The sequence below is a fragment of the Marmota marmota genome, unplaced genomic scaffold (genome assembly GCF_001458135.2).
Source record: "Marmota marmota marmota unplaced genomic scaffold, marMar, whole genome shotgun sequence".
NCBI lineage: Eukaryota > Metazoa > Chordata > Mammalia > Rodentia > Sciuridae > Marmota > Marmota marmota.
In genome coordinates this window covers 3,609,031-3,620,657 of record NW_025999942.1, presented here as the reverse complement: position 1 = coordinate 3,620,657, position 11,627 = coordinate 3,609,031, and the positions used below count along the sequence as shown (strand labels likewise).

Below are 11,627 nucleotides of genomic sequence, written 5' to 3'. Positions count from 1 at the left end.
CTTCTCAGGCCTCCACAACACTGTGCTTTTGTTAGGGAGAGGCATCCGCACCCCAAACTCTACTTGGAGATGTAGGAAAAAGCAGGAGAGAAGAAGGAAAACAATGGCTGCACCACTTCCTCTGAAAGTCACTTAATAGGTCTCTCATGGGTCTCCTTTACTTTGGTTCCTTGCTAAGTTCCCAGGTGCACAGAGGGCCTACTCTAGCTGCTTCTCTGGGAGTTGGGAGAGTCCTGCTTATTGATGGTGTTGATGGCAGCAGGCACTCGGGCGGCCAGGCTGATGGGAACCCTCAGGTGCTGGCAGAGCCTTTCCTCTTCATCACCAGGAGGCCTCACATGGCAGCTGTCACAGAAACCCAGGAGCCCAGCTAGAGTATCATCGATGAGCGTGTTGAACTCTTTGAGGTTACCGTCACTGTAGCCCTGGTTGCACACACACCTCAATGTCCGAGTCATTTGTGAAGCAGCCATGTCTTCCAGGCCTCTTGTCTTTGCTATGCACACTGCTATGCTCAGAGATGGAATCTTTCAATGGCTCCTCCTTACATTCTGAATCCTTGTCCAGGAAGGCCCCTTGGTCTAACTCCCCTAGGCCAGCCACTGAGCCACTGGGCTTCATTCCAGGGGCTTTGGTAGCTGCTTGGTCAGCTGACACATCAGGTGGCTCAGGATCAGCAATGCTGGTGGGGGGGTCTTGTGCTACTTCTGCTGGGCCCAGACAAGGGGCTGCTCCGTGCCCCTGGCAGCCCCTGGTGGGATTGGTACCCAGAGAGCTGCCACCTGCAGGGCCACAGTGAGGAGGCTGCTGCTGTGCTGCTGTGGCTGGAAGGCACTGCATGGTGGGGGAGAAGTTGGAGGTCAGTTCACCACTTCCTCATAAGGAGATATTTTGGCAAAAACCTGAAATAAATGGCGGTGCTGAGTAATTGTGAGCTTCCTGGTAGACAATTGGGTTGATTTCATGTTGCTGCTGCTGGGCCTGAGGGCAGTACTTGTCTCCAAGGTGGTGGCAGATGCAGCAGCTCAGGAAGATGATGATGGTTCACACCAGCCAGCACCCAACACTGACCCTAAGAGAATCAGAAAAGGCTGGCCAGCCCATGGCTTCCCAATGAGCAGAGGCAGTAACCAGGACCCCGGGATGCCAAGAACCTCTTGGGCAAGACTTACACCAGATTCATAGTAGTAGTAGCAGCTCTGAAACTGTCCACAGAAGTGTCCTGGGTCACACATGTAGCTTTGATTGTTGGTACCCACACAGGCTTCCTCATGCTGCGAGGGTTCAGCCCTGACTGACAGGGGGCTAGGTAGCACATAGAGGAGCAAGAGCACCATGCCACCTGGGAGCCTTTTTTCCATTCTCATCCTACTCCTGCTCCCCCGCCACCTCCCTCCTCCTCCCTCTCTTCTTCCTTCTTCCCTTCAGTGCACGGGTTTTTATAAATTATTTGATCACTCAGTAAATGCTCATTCAGTGCCCCTCACTCCTTCTGGGGCAGGAAGGCACTGCACAGGATTCTCTGGTATGATGGAATTGGTAGGTCTCGGAAGATCTAAGTGTTACATTTCCACCAGGCAGCAATACAGGGAATTGTTTGTTTAAAATGTTCTCCTTGGTGTGAAATGCTGGTTTAATGGTCACATGGAAATATGAGTGGTCTACTGGCAGATGGGCAAAACATCCTTCCTCTTTTGAAAGTTCCATACCTTGCAAACACTGATTTTTGCCTCTAACTATCTTGTGTGAATACTGACCTCTTACAGACCAGACCTGACCCCTGAAAGAAACTTGGATAAATGTCTGTGACCTCCTAAAGCCATTTGGGCAGCTCTCTTAGATCCCTTGATCCACATTGTTCAGAGTGGGGCTGAGATTTACCTGGTCTCTGAGCACCTAGGATGCATTCCTTTTAGAGTGTGGGTGATATAAAATTGTTAAGATGATTCTGTAGTCCTAGGAATATATGGAAAATAGTTTTTGCACCCCAGTCCATTCTCAATCTGTTGTACTACTTCCATTGTGTTGAGCTTTGGCAAAGAGATGATGGAGATACATTTAGTTTACAAAAACAAAAAAAATCATGTACAAAATAAACAGTTCTTCATTTCCAACTTCTTTCTGGAGTAGTACAGCCTGGAAATTGCATATTTGAGCCCCCCAAATACAAGACAAATAAAAGTATCTCATATCAGAAACTTTGCTATTATATCAGAAACAGTAGATTTACCTGGCATGAGAATAAAGGTTTGATCTCTTATAACATCATCCTAGAAAGGAGATGATTTTGTTCAATACAGAGGTGACTATAGTCTAAAACCCAGTATACTCAGGGAATGTGTTTTTAAATTCAGATTGTGTTTATGTGTACATTGAAACATAACTATCAACAGCTTGCATGTTTCACCCTGATAGTCTTGAAATACAGTTAAGAATAGAGCAAGATTAAAGCAAAGAAGAGACATTCTATAATTTCGGAACCCAGCTAAGTGGAAATAGCTGGTTTTGTCCCTAAAACATCTTGCAGAAGATCTATGTAGACATATAGAGACTTTAGCGCTAGAGTGTAGTTAACTAACCAATGCCATTAATAACCATACCCAACTTTATTAGCCAACAAATGCACCAAGGACTTCATAGAATCCAGGGACACTTAACTACTGAGCCACATCCTCAGCTCTTTGTTAGATTTAATTCTTTGTTAATTTAATTCACTTTGCAAGCTTTTGAAGTAGTTGCTATCACACATCCATTTTATATAAAAGTAAGCTAAGGCAGAGAAGAGAGATGTCTGCCTGTGTTGTGTGGAGGTGGACACTAAGTGCTATGGCCTTGTGAGCATCAGTGAACCTCCTGGAGATGAGCATGCCACATCTTGTAAGTGACAGTAGCACAAGCCAAGCCATCTGAATAACAAGCTTTTAACCTGTAAAGTTGAATGCTGCTTGTCATCTCCATGTCAAATCTAAATAGCATCACCCAGAGTATAGAAAGTAAAAATTCAAGTCATTAAAACTCCACTTGATGGTTGTCCTCTCATCATTTCCTTTACATTGCAAGGATTCTCTTTTGATTGAAAATCAAATATTCAATACAAAGACTCTTAGGTCTTTGTATTGAATGGAGTCTGAATTTTCCCATTAAGATGCAATGAATATCAAGTTTGTTTATTTCTCCATATCAAGTCCAGCTATAAGAACCCACTTGCCAAGGTGAGCCAGGAGCCCAACATTGGTCATGGTGTCCTCCCATCTTTGGGCATTACCAGAGCTCCTGTGAAAACGTGGCCTAGGAAAATCTCCCACCTTTAGTCTCTGGGGAAGCTGACATCACTCTCATGTATCCAGGTTTACAATCTGAGCGTTCAGTTCTACCAACTGCCATACTGCTAGGCCAGGCTGCTCCACACTGACCTCGAGAACTCACTTTCCCGGAGTCTAGCATGCTGAGTGACCAGCCACCACAGCTACGGTTTTCATCTACCTACTGTGTCCTGCCATCTTCAATCTGCTTCTTCTCTCAACAAATATTTATCGATTGCTTAATCCATCCGAGGCACTGCTGTAAATGTTAGGGATAAAAATATATATCAGGAAATTAAAAAGCCTACTTTTTTTTTTCATTAGGGATTGAACACAGGGACACTTAACTACTGAGCCACATCCTCAGCTCTTTGTTAGATTTTATTTAGAGACAGGGTCTCTCTGTGAGTTGCTTAGTGCCTCACTAAGCACTAGAGGTGCCTAAGCATGCTGAGTCTGGCTTTGAACTCACAATCCTCCTGCCTCAGCCTCCAGAACTGCTGGGATTACAGATGTGTGCCACCATGCCCACCAAAACCCACAAAACAAACAAAAAAAAAAAAGGAAAAAAAACCCTACTGTTATTAAGAAGACAGATAATAAGAAGGTACAATGATATACTGTGTTAAATGATAAAAGCTCATTAAAGCAGGGAAAGGAGATAGAGTGAAGGTATGGGATAAACATCCTTCAAGAACAGAATACTTGTGTAGAAGTGTGAATAAATCCAAGAAGTGAGACTTAAAGCAATCCAGCACAAAAGACCTCTGGGAAGAGAGAACGGCACTTTGCTGGAGGGATACCAAGTCCCATTCACTAACTATAGCTACAGGAGAAACATGGGCAAAGACTGGAGATGGGATTAGAGACAGGATCTTCTAGGACATCTTAGGTCAGGGAATACAATGTGATTGATTGTACATTCATTTTCTATTTCTGTGTAACAAGTAATCACCAATTCAGTGGCTTGAGCAAACACAAATTTATTATCTCACAATTCTCATGAGTCAGAAGTCCTATCTATTTTCACTAGATTTTTCTGCTTAGAGTCTGACAAAGCTAAAATCAGGGTGTCATATATCTGCACCCTCATCTGGAGTCTTGTCTGGGGAAAAATCAATCCTAAGCTCCTTCAAGTTGTTTGCAGAATACCATTCTTTGCAAATATATGAATGAGTGCCCCTGTTTTCTTAGCAGGCCACTGTCGATTCTCAGAGGCCACTCATAGACCTTGCCATGTGGCACCCTTGACAATATGGCAATCTGCCTCTCTTAGTTCATCAGAGAATCTCTCTCGCTTCAGATGTCTGACTTTTTTAAAGAGCTCATCTGATGAGGTCACCAAGATATTATCCCTTTTGATTAATTCAAACTTAATTGATCAGAGACCTTAATTACATCTGAAAAGGCTATTATAAACACAAGGTCTTTTCAGACTCAAGGGAAGGTTTATACAAGGCATGTACTCAAGAGGTGGAAATAGGGAGGATCATCTTAGCATCCTGCCTACCACAGATTGGAAGCCAGAAACTCAGAGCATGAAAACAATAATGCCATGTGATTTTTGCCTTCATGTGAGTTGCTTGGATTCCAGTGTATACAATCCATGGAAGAAAGTAGTAGCAGGGAGACAATGTAGGAGCCCGTTGCCATGGTGTAGGCAAGAGATGGTGGTAAGAGGGATGATTTAGAATTAATCTGAAGACAGAGCCAATAGCCTTCATCTGTGCATTGGCTAAGGTGCCATGCCTGAGTGGGCACTCTGCTTTTCCGTTCTTGAAGTCCAGAATTCCCTGACTCTTCCAAATTTTTAGAAACCACTGTTCACACTATAATCCCATTCTTTTCCCTCTGCTCTCTGGATAAAGTCTGAAACCAAGTGGAGCCTCTAAGATCTTGTAGGTTCTGTGCTTTCTACCCTTCAGCCTCATCTAGGACCTTGCTCTACATTGGCCTACCTCATGCTTCTAGGATATTGTCTTTCTTCATCCAAGTTGTTCCTCTGTCTGGAATAATCTTCCCTACCACTTTGCCCAAATAACTTCTTCCTTTCCTTTAGGCTCCAGATCAATCATAATTTGGGATTAGGGAGCATTCTCCAACTTCTCTGACTGTGATATGCACAGTCATAGTTCTTAAGGGCATAGAGACTATACTTACCTAGTACATAAGTTTACACTTTGTGGTGCAAATCCTTTAAGGACTTTCACCTTCTCTGTTAGTCTCTGCTTTATGAGGGTAGGAAGCATATTTATGTGCTCACCAATTTACTCACCTCCAAAAGCGTATCATCTTGCAAATAATAATCCCTCAGTTAAGTGAATAAGTCTGTTAAATTAATAAATGACTAGCCTCCAAATTTGCCCTCTCTAGCAATCACACCTAATCCCAAACCAAACACGTAACAACCATTATGAGAAGGCTTGGAATCTTTTAATTGAAGGCACAATGTAGGATAAAAGGAGGAGATGGCTTTGATCTACATCCCCCAAAGAGGCATTTGGAAGAGGCACTGTCCCTAGGTGCACAGTTCCTGTATCACCACTTCCTCCTAGGGAGGGTGGGCGCTAGCTCTAGGTTCCTAAGTAAGCACTGGTGGAGGCTCCAGCTATAATTAGTCTTATCACCAAGGAAAGCAGTGACTGATTATAGGTGGGGCTCTTAAAAATGAACTCATGTTGCAAGAGGCTAACGAGTGTTTTGCCGCAAGTGCTCCAGGTCCAGAACTCACCTCCTATCTTTCATCCTGCCTCCTATTGGGGCAATAACCCAGGCATCCTTGTGATTAAGGGATAGTCAAACCTTTCTTAATCCTACCTAGTAAGAGTACGAAAGGCTTATCTAACCCTAAGAACTAAGAATATTTCAGCCATCCGGAATGATTAAGGTCAGTTTCAATTAAATATTTTCCAGTTCTAAATTGAAACCAAGGTTAAAAAGAGAAAAGAAAAATAAAATGCTAGGTAGGGATTTTGCAACATAATGTTCCTCTGTCTGGAATAATCTTCCCCCCCACTTGGCCAAAATAACTTCTTCCCTTCCTTTAGACCCCAGATCAATCCTAATTTGGAGGGAGCATTCTCCAACTTTTCTAACTGTAATGTGCACAATCATAATGCTAAATGGTGCAGTGGCTACCCTTATCTAGTACATAAGTTTACACTTTCTTGTGCAAATCCTTTAGTCTCCATAGCATGGTATAATTTCATTTTCTTCTCTTCTCTACCATAGTAGTCACCATACATAGTTGTTTCGTTAAATGTGAAATTACTATAAAATTGGTCTTTTGCTTCCCTTATGTCAATAATAGCAATTTTTAAACCTTGCCTTCACATTTCCTATTTGGGAAGTTTATAATTTTCCTATGAGTTGTTAGGAACTTATAAAAAGCTGGATCCCTTAAAATATCACTAAACCAAACTATTAACAGGACAAAATTGATGTATTTGCCTTCAAAGGTAAGAGAAAGTATTATCTTGATAGAATCTTAGTAGCATCTTAGAGGGTGAAGGGTAAAATTGGATTACTTATGAAGTTTGGGAGTATGGTATAAGGTAAATCTTTCACTGTGGGAGCTTGATTACTATTGGGTAAGGACTATGCTATTGCAGTTTAGATTTGGTGAACACAAGGTGGATATTTAAAGGTTTCCAAGATTAATGAGGAGAGTAATTTGATGCTAGTTGTTGGAAAGTTGAATGTCTGATGTTCATTTAGATGTCCTATTGTGTGCAGTAGGAAGTTTTTTCTGAAACCAAAAATAAAATTATGTGCAATTTTTATCTTCTGGAAATGAGTTTCCTGAAATAGTATTTTAAAAATAATATTATAAAAATCATATTAATGCAGACAGTTGAACAGTACAATTTTCCTAAGCTATGTAGATATAGATGATTTTGGTTCTCAAATGCATGTAATTTTTAAGATTACTGATTCAGTTAGGATTAAAGATTCCAAAATTTGGCTAGTGACTTAAGTTTAAAGAATTAACCTGTGCAAGGTCAATTACTTTGAGCCTGTATTTTTTTTACATTGATTCTGTTTACACATAATATCAGATTCAATTTACAAATATTTTTGTGGAGTGTTATTTCATTTGTATTCATCTGAGATATTTGTTTTTAGTTTTCTTTATTGTAACGTCTCTATCTGGTTTTGGTATTAGATTAATTCTGACTTCATATAACAAGTGGAGGAATAGTCCCTCCTTTTTATACTATTTCTTCCTTAAACATTCAGTTTAATATTGCTTCTGTGAAAGTTCTAAATCACAAATTAAAGTTTTAAAATTAGAAATATGGCCATTCAGGGTATCCACTTTTTTTTATTTTTTAATTTATTTTAATAAATTATACATGACAGTAGAATGCATTTATGCACTTTGATATATCATATATAGATGGGATATAATCTCTCATTTTTCTGAGTGTACATGTTGCAGAATCATATTGGTCATGCAGTCACATATATACATACAGCAATAATGTCTGTTTCATTCTACTATCTTTCCTATCCCCACATCCCCTCTTTTTCCCTCCCATAACTCCCCTCTACCTAATCTAAGGTAATGCTATTCTTCTCTACTGGCCCCCCCATCTTATTTTGAATTAGCATCTGCATATTAGAGAAAACATTCCGCCTTTGATTTTGTAGGATTTACAAATCAAAACTACTCTAAAATTTCATCTCACTCCTGTCAGAAGGGCAATCATCAAGAATATAGGCAACAATAAATGTTGGTGAGGATGTGGTGAAAAAGGTACACTCGTACATTGCTGGTGGGACTGCAAATTGGTGCAACCACTATGGAAAGCAGTATGGAGATTCCTCAGAAAATTGGGAATGGAATCGTCATTTGATCCAGCTATCCCACTCCTTGATTTATACCCAAAGGATTTAAAATCAGCATACTACAGTGTCTCAGCCACATCAATGTTAATAGCAGCTCAATTCAAAATAGCTGGACTATGGAACCAACCTAGGTATCACTCAATAGGTGAATGGATAAAGAAAATGTGGTGTATATTCTCAATGGAATATTACTCAGCTTTAAAGAAGGGTAAAATTATGACATTTGCCAGTAAATGGTTGGAGTTAGAGAATATCATGGAAAGCGAAATTAGCCAATCCCACAAAACCAAAGAGCCTGTATTTTCATCTGCTATTATGTTATCTCTACTACACGTTGACCCTGCCTAGACATTATTATATTCATGTCACTGACTCCTAGAATAAAATGCCCAGCTCACAGATGAATTCATCATATATTTTTCTATATGCTCGAAAGTCTCAGTATATAAAATGTCATACTTCGATATAGAGTAACTCAGTGGATTTAATTACTACACATTTATTTTTAAATTAATTCAAGGTACCTAAGTTATTACCCAACAACTTGTGGAAAGGGCTAGTGTGCAATTTATTTTGTTTCCTAGAATATAGTACAGCTCACTCACTGTATGTGCTTGGATGAATGAATAAGGACATGATAAAATACTTTCAGCACTAAAAGTTCATCGAAGAAAATTTTAATAATTTATTTGCTTAATAAATGAGTGATAATTCCTAAGGCTATTCTGGATGGTATATCAAAGAGACTTCATCATAACATTAGTCATAACTATTGCACTTTTTAAAATCTGCACATCAATTCTTTTGGCTATCTATAACTTACTTCTAATTGATCAGACTACACTGGGGACTTAGCTCTCAGAAATAGTTAGCTGTTTCATTTGCATACGGCTGGGATTGCTCCAACTTGTCTTTCTAAGGTTCATTTTTTTTTTTTTTCTTACACTGCTGTTCACATTCTTGATAGATTTCACTCTCAGCTTAGGTGTCCAGAAGATCCCTTAAACATGATGATTTTTCACAGAGTTCTGCCCTCCAGAACACATCATCTCTTTTGTTAAATTAATGAGCAAAATAGAACATAAAATTCTATGTGAAAGTTTACAGATATTCCTTCAACGGTTGTATGTAATTACTGTGATGAAATCTCCAGGCAGAATAAAGTTAAAAAGAAGAAGGAAAACTATTTTGAAGGATCTCATATATGAGGCTTACTTTTTTATTATTTCTTTCATATTCGTTTTATTGTCCTTTTCGACAGCTCTTCTTTGAAACTCACATTGTCCTCCCACGGATAAAATTTCTTTCATCTCAGGATTCTAGCAATAGTAGCCTCTATATCCACCTGTGTAAATATCCCGAAACTTAATTTCTAACTAGTAATAAATCTTTGTCCTATTACTTCTCCAATATAATCACCACTTCTTAATAAGTCTGCCTTTCCCTCTGTCTGTTCTCTCACATTTAGTTATTTTGCTTCTTTGAAAAAAGAATGACAGACACTTTCTCATTCATCCTATTTATTCAAGGGTCTCTTAAACTTTACAGAGGTAAAACTTAACAGCCACTTTCTTCCAGTCATTGTCTTCCAAGATGGTCCTTAGAAGTCACTTGGAGGAGGAGTCAGCAGAGTTCCCTAAATATTTGTTCCCTTTCAATATCTATCATACCTCTAGCATCCTGCAAACCAGAGTCCTTACTGCATTTTAAAAATCCATTCTACTTCTATCTCAAACATGGAGTCATATACTTTTTCCTTATTCCTCCTAAGCACAGCTAAAAACCCTGCATAAGATAGATATATAAAACAAACAAAATTGGAGAAAAGAAACCTGGAAGTCAGAGGAACAGCATGGCAGTGAGTTCCCATTGTCTTACTGTGCCACAATTGAGGTAACTAGTCCGTACTGCTGAATATTTAGGCAGAATACAATTATTCATGGCTCTGATGTTATAAAGACCTAAGTTTAAATATTATACCATTATATAAAGTAGAAGGTAACTTCCTGTCATTTCACCCTACACTTCTCAGATTCAACCACCAATAACAATTTGGTAAGCATTCTCCCAGATTTCATGATATTTTGTTTCTCATGTTATTTTGTAACTTTTTCCTCTTTAACGTCATAAATATAAGAACAAATGTACTGCAAAGCATTTTGGAGTAAATTAATATGTATATTCAATTTTTATGGTAATTATAAAAGTATATAGTCTTAGATGATAAAAATGCTTTGTTTGATTTCCTGCACTCTTTTGAAGCATTTCTTAGAATAAATACTTTTGTATGTGGTGCTGAGGATCGAACCCGGGCCGCACGCATGCCAGGTGAGTGTGCTACCACTTGAGCCACATCCCCAGCCCCTTAGAATAAATACTTTTGTTGAACTGAGTTTCTCCCCATGGGAGATATATGTTTTGAGCATATGAAGCAAGAAAGAAATGATTCCATGAAGATTATTTTCTTCCTCATTAAAAAAAAAGTGTAAGTTATGCCAAAACACTCTTCCTACTCCTCAAAATATGCAAACTAAATTTTTATTAAACAAGGGATGAACTTAATTTGAACATGTCCTCCAGCTGTGTCTAACTTACATTATTAACTTTCTTCTTTTTGTTATGTAAAAACTTATCTGTTTGTGATTATATATTTTATAGTACTTTCATCATTATTGTTGTTGCATATTTATATTTTCCTCCTCTGGATCATTCATAATTGAAAGATTTGTCTATCTTGTTTGTTCTAAAGAAGCAGCACTATATGGATTTTTTGTTGTGGTGGTGGTGGTTCTGGTAGTTTTTAATACCTAATTCATTAAGTTTTAATTTTCTTTTCATTAATTTCTTCTTTCAAATGTTTTAGTCATTTTTTTGTAACTGATAGATCTAACTTCTAGTTCATTTGTTTTATATATTTTCTATTGACTAATACAACATTTTAAATCATAATGTTTCCCTTGGGATTATAGACATGATATAGCTTTATAAGTTTTTATATGTAGCATTTCACGGACATTATTTTCAAAACATATTTCATTTTAACTTTATTTCCCTATTAATTATTTTAAAGAATGGTTTGTTATTAATTTTGTCTTTTCAAATGGTTGTGCTTGGAGGACTCTTCATTTTCTTACTACAGAATTTATCTACTTTTCTAGTCTGGTTGTCATATCTGTTTATTTGCTATATAGTTTACTTTTGTATGTTTTCCATGAATAATTGAAAATAATATGTATTTTGTGGTTTTGAAGTACCATATATCTATATTAAAATTATCCTGCATATTTTCATCTTTAAAAATTTATTTATTTATTTATTTATTTTTATGCTGTGCTAAGGATTGAACCCCTTGCCTCACATATGCTAGGCAAGTGCTCTGCCCCAACTCTCCCATTTTTTCATTTTTGATACCTTAACTAAATTCTAAGGAGCTGATGTGTGAGGGGTAAAGATTTGCTTCCAAGATGTAGGCTC

The 11,627-nt window shown here is 38.4% G+C and overlaps 1 pseudogene; it reads right to left on the bottom strand.

Moving 5' to 3' along the window:
- Positions 1 to 203: 203 nt before the first annotated feature.
- LOC107153262 lies at positions 204 to 1,361 on the bottom strand (annotated as a pseudogene).
- Positions 1,362 to 11,627: the final 10,266 nt, after the last annotated feature.